Genomic DNA, 12,439 nt, shown 5'->3' on the forward strand with positions numbered 1-12,439 from the left:
GGCGGGGGTCTTGACAATGTTCTCTGGCTTCTGCCTGGATCGCAGGGACCTTTTGCGTGCTGGTTCTCCTTCTGCAGGGGGTGGGGTGCTGGTGGCCTGTTGTTCCAGTGGTGGGGCCTCCTGTCCACTAGCGTGAGTGGAGGTGGAGGGCTGTTCATCGGTGTGGCTAGTGTCAGGGGTGCGTTGGTGTGCCACTGCCTCCCTCATGGTATTGACCATGTCTGCCAGCACCCCTGCAATGGTGACCAGGGTGGTGGGGATGTCTCTCAGGTCCTCCCTGATCCCCAGATACTGTCCCTCCTGCAGCTGCTGGGCCTCCTGCAGCTTGGCCAGTATCTGGCCCATAGTCTCCTGGGAATGGTGGTATGCTCCCAGGATGTTGGTGAGTGCCTCGTGGATAGTCGGTTCCCTGGTCCTGTCCTCCCCCTATCGCACAGCAGTCCTCCCAGCTTCCCTGTTGTCCTGTGCCTCTGTCCCCTGAGCCGTGTGCCCACTGCCACTGACACCAGGTCCCTGATCGTCCTGTGTTTATGGGGTTGCATGAGGTCCCTTTAGTGGTGGACACACTGCTGATTGACGTGTCCTGGGGACCGAGTGAAGAGCCCACTTGGTGGCTGCTGTGGTGGTGTTTCGTGAGGGGAAGGCTCTGTGGTGGTTTGAGAATGTGGCTGGGTCACGGACTGTCCAGAGGTCCCTGATGGGCCAGGTTGGTCATCGAGATCCAGGCGTGCAGAGCTGCTGTCATCACTGTGGGCCTCTTCTGGGGGGGGGGGTACTGGATGTTGCTGGCACCTCCTCTGCGGTGACATTGTGTGGCAGTCCTTTGGAGATGTAAATGCAGTGTTATTGTTTCAGCGTGTGACATCTTGTGCATGGGTATGTTCCCCTCTATGGTTGTTATTACCAAGGCAGCTTTGGCATGTGTGAGTTGTGATTTGGTTGGCTAAGTGATTGTCACTAGTGTGCATGCTGTGGTGATGGGTGTCCATGCAGGTCTGTGATAGGGGTCTGTGCATTGGTGTAGCATGCAGGACTTGGTATTGAGAAGGGTAGCTTGTGATGGTGGGCTGTATGTGAGGTGGTGGAGTGATGGGGGCGAGGGTAGGGGTAGGAGTTTGTGATGGCATGCAGGTGGGGGGATAAAGTAGTAAAGATTGGACTTACTAGAGTCCAGTCCTCCTGCTACTCCTGCCAGGCCCTCAGGATGCATGATCACCAAGACTTGCTCCTCCCATGTTGTTAGTTGTGGGGGAGGAGGTGGGGTCCATCGGCAGTCCTCTGTACAGCTATCTGATGTCTTGCTACCACGGAATGCACCTTCCCCCGTAGGTCATTCCACCTCTTCCTGATGTCATCCCTTGTGCTGGGGTGCTGTCTCACGGTGTTGACCCTGTCCACGACTCTCTGCCATAGCTCCATCTTCCTAGCAATGGACGTCTGCTGCACCTGTGATCCGAATAGCTGTGGCTCTACCCGGATTATTTCCTCCACCATGATCCTTAGCTCCTCCTCTGAGAACCTGGGGTGTCTTTGTGGTGTCATGGGTGTAGTGTGAGTGGTGTGTGTGAGTGTGTGTGGGGTGATGTGTTGGGGTGTGTGCTGTGAGGTGCCTAGATGGTGTATGGGTGATGGTGTTTTGTGGTTCTGATTCAGTGGGTGCTCCTGGCTTGTCTCTCTCTCAGTTGTCAATTTTTTTTGTCGTAAAGGGTTTTGGGTAATGTGTGTTTGTGTTTTATAGTAGTGTGGGTGTGTGGCCAAAATGAAAAACAAATTTGGCAGTATTTCACTATCAGGACATGTAAAACACATAAGTACATGTACACTGCACCCTGCCCATGGGGCTACCCAGGGCCCACCTTAGGGGTACCTTACATGTATAAAAAGGGAATGGTTAGGCCTGGCAAGTGGGTACACTTGCCAAGTCGAATTGGCAGTTAAAACTGCATTCACAGATACTGCAGTGGCAGGTCTGAGACATGTTTACAGGGCTACTACTGTGGGTAACACAACCAGTGCTGCAGGCCCAATAGTAGCACTTGATTTATAGGCCCTGGGCACTTCTAATATACTTTACTAGGGACTTACTAGTAAATCGAATATGCCAATCATGGATAAGCCAATGTACACATATAGGCCCTCATTACAACCCTGGCGGTCGGTGTTAAAGCGGCGGTAAAACCGCCACCAGGCCAGCGGAAAACATAATGGAATCATGACTGTGGCGGAAACCGCCAACATAGACAGCCACTTTAACACTCCGACCGCCAAGGTGGTACAAACAAACACAACAGCAGTAACCGCCAACAGACAGGCAGAGGACAATGTACCGCCCACAGAATTACAACAGTCCAATCTGCCACCTTTTTCGGGGCGGATTCACCGCGAACAAAAACATTGCGGAAAGAGGACTTGGAAGGAAAAACGCTCATCTCTACACACCCCATGAGGAACCAGGATGCCATGGAGCCTGAACTCCAGATTCTTCCAGCCTTTATCTTCCTGCTCCTCTACCAGGAGCACAAACGCCTGCGAAGACCACGGTGAGTACTGCACCTACGACACAGGGGAGGGGGGAGGGAAAACAGAGTGACACACACACGCAACACGCAAACCCCCCACCCCTACCCTCACCCACGACAACACACACGCTAATACATCATGATACATTACAGTTACACCCCCCAAACCCCCCTGGAAGAATGCAAGGACAAAAGGAAATGAGTCGAATGATTGTAATATATTCAAAGACATGAATCAAAAATATATACATATACAAAGATATTCACACTATAAACAAATATATACACCAAGAATACAAGTCCAAGGGATTCCACCATCATAGTCCGCGGACCACTGGGCCCAAAATGCATGGGTGAGTGTAGGAGGCTGGACTGGCTTGTAGTGGGTACCAAGGGGTACTTACACCTTGCACCAGGCCCAGGTATCCCTTATTAGTGTAGAGGGGTGTCTAGCAGCTTAGGCTGATAGAAAAGGTAGCTTAGCAGAGCAGCTTAGGCTGAACTAGGAGACGAGTGAAGATCCTACAGTACCACTAGTGTCATATGCACAATATCATAAGAAAACACAATACACAGATATACTAAAAATAAAGGTACTTTATTTTTATGACAATATGCCAAAAGTATCTCAGTGAGTACCCTCAGTATGAGGATAGCAAATATACACAAGATATATGTACACAATACCAAAATATGCAATAGTAGCAATAGAAAACAGTGCAAACAATGTATAGTCACAATAGAATGCAATGGGAGCACATAGGTATAGGGGCAACACAAACCATATACTCTAGAAGTGGAATGCGAACCACGAATGGACCCCAAACCTATGTGAGCTCATAGAGGGTCGCTGGGACTGTAAGAAAACAGTGAGGGTTAGAAAAATAGCCCACCCCAAGACCCTGAAAAGTGGGTGCAAAGTGCACCTAAGTTCCCCAGAGAGCACAGAAGTCGTGATAGGGGAATTCTGCAAGGAAGACCAACACCAACAATGCAACAACGATGGATTTCCTGACGAGAGTACCTGTGGAACAAGGGGACCAAGTCCAAAAGTCACGATCAAGTCGGGAATGGGCAGATGCCCAGGAAATGCCAGCTGTGGGTGCAAAGAAGCTGCCACCGGATGGTAGAAGCTGTGGATTCTGCAAGAACGACAAGGGCTAGAAACTTCCCCTTGGGAGGATGGATGTCCCACGTCGTGAAGAGCCGTGCAGAGGTGTTTCTGTGCAGAAAGACCGCAAACAAGCCTTGCTAGCTGCAAGGGTCGCGGTTAGGGTTTTTGGATGCTGCTGTGGCCCAGGAGGGACCAGGATGTCACCAATTGCATGAAGAGACAGAGGGGGCATCCAGCAAGACAAAGAGCCCACTCAGAAGCAAGCAGCACCCGCAGAAGTGCCAGAACAGGCACTACGAAGTGGAGTGAACCGGAGCTCACCCGAAGTTGCACAAGAGGGTCCCACGAAGCCGAAGGACAACTCAGGAGGTCGTGCAATGCAGGTTAGAGTGCCGGGGACCCAGGCTTGGCTGTGCACAAAGGAAATCCTGGAAGAGTGCACAGGAGCCGGAGTAGCTGCAAAACACGTGGTTCCCAGCAATGCAGTCTAGCGTGGGGAGGCAAGGACTTACCTCCACCAAACTTGGACTGAAGAGTCATTGGACTGTGGGAGTCACTTGGACAGAGATGCTGAGTTCAAGGGACCTCGCTCGTCGTGCTGAGAGGAGACCCAGAGGACCGGTGATGCAGTTCTTTGGTGCCTGCGGTTGCAGGGGGAAGATTCCGTCGACCCACTGGAGATTTCTTCGGAGCTTCTAGTGCAGAGTTGAGGCAGACTACCTCCACATCATGCACCACCAGGAAAACAGTTGAGAAGGCGGCAGGATCAGCGTTACAAGGTCGCAGCAGTCGTCTTTGCTACTTTGTTGCAGTTTTGCAGGCTTCCAGCGCGGTCAGCAGTCGATTCCTTGGCAGAAGGTGAAGAGATAGATGCAGAGGAACTCTGATGAGCTCTTGCATTCGTTATCTAAGGAATTCCCCAAAGCAGAGACCCTAAATAGCCAGAAAAGGAGGTTTGTCTACCTAGGAGAGAGGATAGGCTAGCAACACCTGAAGGAGCCTATCAGAAGGAGTCTCTGACATCACCTGCTGGCACTGGCCACTCAGAGCAGTCCAGTGTGCCAGCAGCACCTCTGTTTCCAAGATGGCAGAGGTCTGGAGCACACTAGAGGAGCTCTGGGCACCTCCCAGGGGAGGTGCAGGTCAGGGGAGTGGTCACTCCCCTTTCCTTTGTCCAGTTTCACACCAGAGCAGGGTTGAGGGATCCCTGAACCGGTGCAGACTGGCTTATGCAGAGATGGGCACCATCTGTGCCCATCAAGGCATTTCCAGAGGCTGGGGGAGACTACTCCTCCCCAGCCCTGACATCTTTTTCCAAAGGGAGAGGGTGTAACACCCTCTCTCTGAGGAAGTCTTTTGTTCTGCCTTCCTGGGCCAGGCCTGGCTGGACCCCAGGAGAGCAGAAACCTGTCTGAGGGGTTGTCAGCAGCAGCTGCAGTGAAACCCCGGGAAAGGTAGTTTGGCAGTACCCGGGTCTGAGCTAGAGACTCGGGGGATCATGGAATTGGTGACAATTCCATGATCCTAGACATGTTACATGGCCATGTTCGGAGTTACCATTGTGACGCTATACATATGTCGTGACATATGTATAGTGCACGCGTGTAATGGTGTCCCCGCACTCACAAAGTCCAGGGAATTTGCCCTGAACAATGTAGGAGCACCTTGGCTAGTGCCAGGGTGCCCACACACTAAGTAACTTAGCACCCAACCTTTACCAGGTAAAGGTTAGACATATAGGTGACTTATAAGTTACTTAAGTGCAGTGGTAAATGGCTGTGAAATAACGTGTACGTTATTTCACTCAGGCTGCACTGGCAGGCCTGTGTAAGAATTGTCAGATCTCCCTATGGGTGGTACAAGAAATGCTGCAGCTCATAGGGGTCTCCTGGAACCCCAATACCCTGGGTACATCAGTACCATATACTAGGGAATTATAAGGGTGTTCCAGTATGCCAATGTAAATTGGTGAAATTGGTCACTAGCCTGTTAGTGACAATTTGGAAAGAAATGAGAGAGCATAACCACTGAGGTTCTGGATAGCAGAGCCTCAGTGAGACAGTTAGTCATAACACAGGTAACACATACAGGGCACACTTATGAGCACTGGGGCCCTGGCTGGCAGGGTCCCAGTGACACATACAACTAAAACAACATATATACAGTGAAATATGGGAGTAACATGCCAGGCAAGATGGTACTTTCCTACAGCGAGGCCCACACAATACCCGAATAAGACGCAGAGAACACTGCTGGGGCATCAGAAAGAAATAAAACAGGCGCCTCAGGGGGGAACGGAAGGGGGAGCACCTCAGCCGGATGAGTGCACGACGTCAGATCCACGAGGGGGCTCCATGCCCACTGCTTTATCCTGGGGAGAGCAAAGCCACAGTCTCTCAAGTCTCTACAGTGGGTGGTTAGCCCACTGCTGCATCCTGGGGAGTGCAAAGCCACAGTCTCTCAAGTCTCTACAGTGGGTGGTTTGCCCACTGCTGCATCCTGGGGAGTGCAAAGCCACAGTCTCTCAAATCTCTACAGTGGGTGGTTTGCCCACTGCTGCATCCTGGGGAGAGCAAAGCCACAGTCTCACAAGTGGATAACAGTCTCCACTGGTTCTGGAGGGGGCTTTGTGCCCAGAGTGCTTCATCCTGCCAAGGACTGAGGTAGTGGATGCCTTTCTACACTGGTTCTGGAGGGGGCTTTGTGCCCAGAGTTCTTCATCCTGCCAAGGACTGAGGTAGTGGATTTATCTCTCCACTGGTTCTGGAGGGGGCTTTGTGCCCAGAGTGCTTCATTCTGCCAAGGACTGAGGTAGTGGATGTATCTCTCCACTGGTTCTGGAGAGGGCTTTGTGCCCAGAGTGCTTCATCCTGCCAAGGACTGAGGTAGTGGATGTGAATCTCCACTGGTTCTGGAGGGGGCTTTGTGCCCAGAGTGCTTCATCCTGCCAAGGACAGAGGTAGTGGATGTGATACTCCACTGGTTCTGGAGGGGGCTTTGTGCCCAGAGTGCTTCATCCTGCCAAGGACTGAGGTAGTGGATGTGAAGCTCCACTGGTTCTGGAGGGGGCTTTGTGCCCCGAGTTCTTCATCCTGCCAAGGACTGAGGTAGTGGATTTATCTCTCCACTGGTTCTGGAGGGGGCTTTGTGCCCAGAGTGCTTCAACCTGCTCGTGGCGGCCTCAGGAGCGTCGTAGTCTTTGACACTCACTGGACTGCGGTGCTGGTGGCGGCGGTGTCCTGGGCAGCGGTGCTGGTGGCAGCGGTGTCCTGGGCAGCGGTGCTGGTGGCGGCGGTGTCCTGGGCAGCGGTGCTGGTGGCGCTCCTGTCCACCGTGCAGATTTTCCCAGACTTTCCGGTTTTACTGTGCCCCTTCCCCACCTTGGATGGTGGCGCAGCTGTCTCCACACTCCCAACTGTACCCCTGTGAGCGACTTTGGTGGAAGATTTCTTTCCTCTCTCCCACCGGGCACTGGCCAACTTTTTGTACTTTACAGTTGGGGGACTGTCTGTGCTCTGGCTCCTTGCCACACTGGCTGCCCTGCTGCCTGTCGCACTCCAGAAGCCGGTTACTACTGGCACCACTGGTCCTGCAGATGCTGTGGCTGAGGTGCTGGGTTTGGTACCTGGAGAGGCGGGTCCTAGGAGACTGAAGGGGTTGGGGAGGTGAGGGAAAGAGGTCAAGGTTGGACAGGAAAAGTTTTTTGGGAACACTGGGATGGGTAGATGGAGGGGGTTTGGGAGTGGAGGAAGAGGTAGTGGTTGTGGGAGGTGTACGTTTGGTGACTTTGGCTGAAGGTGCATGGGCTGGAGGCTGTTGTGAGGTGAATGGCTGTTGGGTGGGTGTGTGGCTGTGTTTGTGTATCTTGGGAAGTGGCCTCACAGACACACTGGGAGAGGACACAGGGGATGTGTGAATGGTAGTGGGGGTGGTGACTGCACATGAGCGGGGTGTGCTGGTAGGTGTACTGGTGATGGACGTAGTGGCTGACGATGTAGTGCATGCAGGTGTGAGTGGAGATGAGACAGGGAGGGAGGAGGGAGACGAGGAGGAGGGGGACACAATGGAGGCAGTGGATGTTGGTGTGTCTGCATGTGTATGATGCTTGTGTGAGTGCCTGTGGGATGTGTGGTGCTTATATTTGCCAGGGCTTGCCTTGTGTGTTGAGGTGTGTGCATGCTGGTCTGATGATGTGCTTGGGATAGGCTGAGGTACAGGGGTTTGGGTCTGGGTGGACGAAGTTGGAGGGGGAGGCTAGAGACAGGCACAATGGCTGCCATCAGTGCTGAGGCCATAGTCTGAAAAGCTTGCTGTTGGGCTGCCTGACCAGAATAAATGCCCTCCAGGTATGCATTGGTTTGTTGCAACTGCCTCTCTACACCCTGAATGGCATTCAAAATGGTAGACTGCCCAACAGTGAGGGACCTGAGGAGGTCAATTGCCTCCTCACTGAGGGCAGCAGGGGTGACAGGAGCAGGGGCTGAGATGCCTGGGGCGAAGGAGATGCCCACCCTCCTGGGTGAGCGGCCACGGGGCACACGCTGAGGGGCTGCTGGGAGGGCGGTGCTGGTAGGGGGGGTGGCGGCTGTACCTGTACATGCGGGAGCACAGAGGGCCTGCCACTGCAAGGGAGCTCCCATCAGAGGAGGAGTCAGTATCGCTGGTCTCAGCTCCTGTCCCCGCCGTGGAGCTCCCCTCGCCCCCATCCCACTAGTGAATTCAGACTCCATTGTGTCACCCTCCAGGGCCATGTGAGATGCAGCTCCCTCCTGCTCTGGTGCCACTGCTCCTCCGCCTGATGATGCTCATGCACACAAGAACAGGGAGACCACAAAAAGGGGGGAAGACATGCATGCTAAATGAACTGTAAACATTTACACACAGGAAAATCAGAATCACAGACAACTTCGGTTGCATAAAATAAGTTATCCAATCACAATACACATGGATCAAGTAGAAGACATTGTCACCTTGAATGGTTTGACTTTTGTAGCACCCCTCATAAACCTGTTGAGATCAAATATAATGGCAATGCTAAGAACATTCTCACAAATTCCACACAAGGTCCTGCAATCAGCACATTCATATACACAATGCCACATCATGATGAAATGATGGACACTTAAAACAAAAACAATATAGGGTACACTGTTCTGTTTAGGAACAGTGTACCCTATATTGTTTTTGACATAGTTGGGAGATTGTACACTAGGACCTTTAACCTCCCGGTTCCCCCCCCTTGTTGATTTTGTGGGACACTTAAAACAGCCATGTTGCAGTAAGAAGTACAGTAGCCTGAAGAAAGTGATATGGAAACACCCATGTCACTGTAAAGTCACCAATGGTAATTTCACAATGCGTACATTGTCACAATAGTGTAATGGAAATTTTACTAATTTTGTTTTGCTAGATAAGACATCTTGCACATAAAGGTACACTAGAGGCAATCTGGTCAAAATGTCTGGGAGATTTGTTGACAAATATCCACAGCACAATGATTTAGCTGGGCCTAGGAAAATCACCTGTTGAGAACACTCTTCTAACATTGCTTACTAAAAGGTAATAGTCCATTGAATGCTGTATTGTCTCAGGGAATCTCCAACATCTGAAGAGGGCCTTTAGGATGTTTCTTACTGGAAAGGCACATCTCTGTACATTTATGTCATGCAGACACAGATTTCATTGAATTACTGAGTGTACACACTTATATCTGATTCCAACATTTCTGCATGTCACTTCCTGATGCATATTAATAGTCAGGTAATGAACCTTCAACAAATGAAATGTGCACAGCACTTAGTCAAATGATTCAACATCAATGGAATGGAAATGTACATTGTGAGTAAGTACTGTAGGTCTACCTGCCATGTCCATCATTACTTCTGCAATTGTTCGTGATAAATGACATGGAGTAACTGGTTAGGGTATGTGTGACCCAACAAACAATGTTGACACGCTCCTGTTTGTGGTACCCCATGAACTGTATACCCATCATATGAAACTATTTTCTAAGACATTTTGATATGCACATATATGTGATGGAACATCATCCAATAAAGACCAGTAGATCATGTATGAAACAGTGGTGGAAATGAAAAGTGCAAGGTACACATGCTAACATCGAGGCAAAAATACTGATGCCAACAGTGATGTTACCCAAATCATTTAACTTTACATTCCCTATTTACAAGGGAAAAGTATTGCTCAGTGACTGCACACAAAGGACAATGGTGGTCATTCTGACAGCGGCGGGCGGCGGTCGCCGCCCGCCATGCGGTTACTGCCGAATGACCGCCCCGCGGTCAAAAGACTGCGGAGGCCATTCCAACTTTCCCGCTGGGCCGGCGGGCGACCTCCAAAAGGGCGCCCGCCGGCCCAGCGGGAAAGCCCCTGCAACGAGGAAGCCGGCTCCGAATGGAGCCGGCGGAGTTGCAGGGGTGCGACGGGTGCAGTGGCACCCGTCGCGATTTTTACTGTCTGCTAAGCAGACAGTGAAAATCTGTATGGGGCCCTGTGAGGGGGCCCCTGCACTGCCCATGCCAGTGGCCCCACGACACCCGTTCCCGCCATCCTGGTTCTGGCGGTGACAACCGCCAGAAACAGGCTGGCGGGAAGGGGGTCGGAATCCCCATGGCGGCGCTGCAAGCAGCACCGCCATGGAGGATTCCCTGGGCCAGGGGAAAACTGGCGGGAAACCGCCGGTTCCCCTTTTCTGACCGCGGCTTTACTGCTGCGGTCAGAATAGCCCAGGAAGCACCGCCAGCCTGTTGGCGGTGCTTCCGCTGCCCTCGGCCCTGGCGGTCATGGACCGCCAGGGTCGGAATGACCCCCAATGTTTGCTATGTCACATGTATGATAGCCACCTCCACATGAGAGACAGTAGTGAGGCACCAGCACTCTTGACAAGTGGCCTGTTGGGTACGGATGCCAATATAGGTGGTCATTACAACCCTGGCGGACGGTGTTAAAGCGGCGGTAAGACCGCCAACAGGCTGGCGGTAAAAAAACTGGAATTACGACCGTGGCGGAAACCGCCAACAAAGACAGGCACTTTAACACTCCGACTGCCACGTCAGAAGTATGGGCCCGCTGGGTGGGTGCTGTGCTGGTGTTTCCAGAGGGGGGAAGCTCTGTAGTGGTCTGTGCCTGTGTGATGGGAACCGACTGTACCGAGGTCTCCAATGGGCCGGGCTGGTCATCTAGATCCAGTTGGACAGAGCTGCTGTCATCACTGTGGGCCTCTTCTGTTGGTGGTGTGGACATGTGTGGACCCTCCTGTCCGGTGACGTTGGGTAGGGGTCCTGCAGGGGTATAAAAGGATGTTTATTACATCTGTGTGTGCCATGGTGTGCAATGGGTGGGTGACCGTGTACCCCAGTGCTTGCATTCCTGTGTGGGACCTTGTGTGATGATGGTTTAGGGGGGTGTATGGGTATGTGCAGTGGGCATGCTTTGGTGATGGATGTCCATGCTTTGGAGTTGCATGCAGGGCTTGGTGTTGGGATGTGTGGTTTGTGATGTTGGGACATTTGTGAGGAGTTGGAGTGATGGGGTGAGGGTGAGGGTGAGGGTGGGGGTATGTGATGGCATGCAGGTAGGGTGGGGGATGTAATAGTTAAGATTTGATTTACCAGAGTCCATTCCGCCATCTACTCCTGCGAGGCTCTCAGGATGCAGAATCACCAAGACCTGCTCCTCCCATGTTGTTAGTTGTGGGGGAGGAGGTGCGGGTCCGCCGCCAGTCCACTTAACCGCAAGGTGGTTTCTTGAGACTACAGAATGCACCTTCCCCCGTAGGTCGTTCCACCTCTTCCTGATGTCATCCCGATTTCTTGGGTGCTGTCCCACTGCGTTGATCCTGTACACTATTCTTCGCCATAGCGCCATCTTCCTTGCAATGGAGGTGTGCTGTACCTGTGATCTGAATAGCTGTGGCTCTGCCCGGACGATTTCCTCCACCATAACCCTGAGCTCCTCCTCCGAGAACCTGGGGTGTCTTTGCCGTGCCATGGGGTGGTGTGGGTGATGTGTGGGGTGGTGTGTGTGGTGATAAGTGTGCTGATATGTAGTGGTGTGTTGTGTGAGGTGCGTGGAAGTTATGTGGGTGATGGTCTGGTGTGCCTGTGGATGCTTGGTAGTAGTTTGTAGTGTCTCTCTCTGGCCTTCTTTTGGTGTTTTTATCGTAGGGGTTTGTGGGTGTGTGTTTTATATTGTACTGGGTGTGTGGGAGTAGTGTGTGTATGTGTATGAGGTGTGTGTATTTTGAATTGTCCAATGTGGCTGTGTTTTGTATATGTGTGTGTATTTTGAGCGTATTTGGATTCGTGTGTTGTGATAGTGTGGGCGTATTTCTGTTGGCGTGACGGTAGAAGTTTTGTTTTCGCCAGTTTATCACTGACCTTTAGTGTGGCGGACTTGTGTGGGTGTCTGAATTTTGGCGGATTCCGTGCTGTGGGTCATAATAGCTGTGGGGGATTTCCGCGGCCGCGGCGGTGTGTTGGCGGGCTTCTGCACGGCGGTAAGCGGCTTTTAACGCCAATGTTGTAATGAAGGCCATAATCTCTTGAACAGACACATGGCTGACTGCAGTGATCTAATACCTCATGTTGTTTGATGTTGTGGCTGACACACTGAAGACAAGTAGACAGTTGGATACAAATGACGCCCACAACATGAAACAACATGAGATGGTTGATCCCTGCACTCAGCCATATGTCTGCCCCAGAGAGTATATTGGTAGTGGACCGTACTCTGTTGTTTCCCTGGTCACTAGGACAAGAGTCAAGGCACATCACCGTGCATCAAC

Source organism: Pleurodeles waltl, chromosome 3_2 (assembly GCF_031143425.1).
Source record: "Pleurodeles waltl isolate 20211129_DDA chromosome 3_2, aPleWal1.hap1.20221129, whole genome shotgun sequence".
Lineage (NCBI taxonomy): Eukaryota > Metazoa > Chordata > Amphibia > Caudata > Salamandridae > Pleurodeles > Pleurodeles waltl.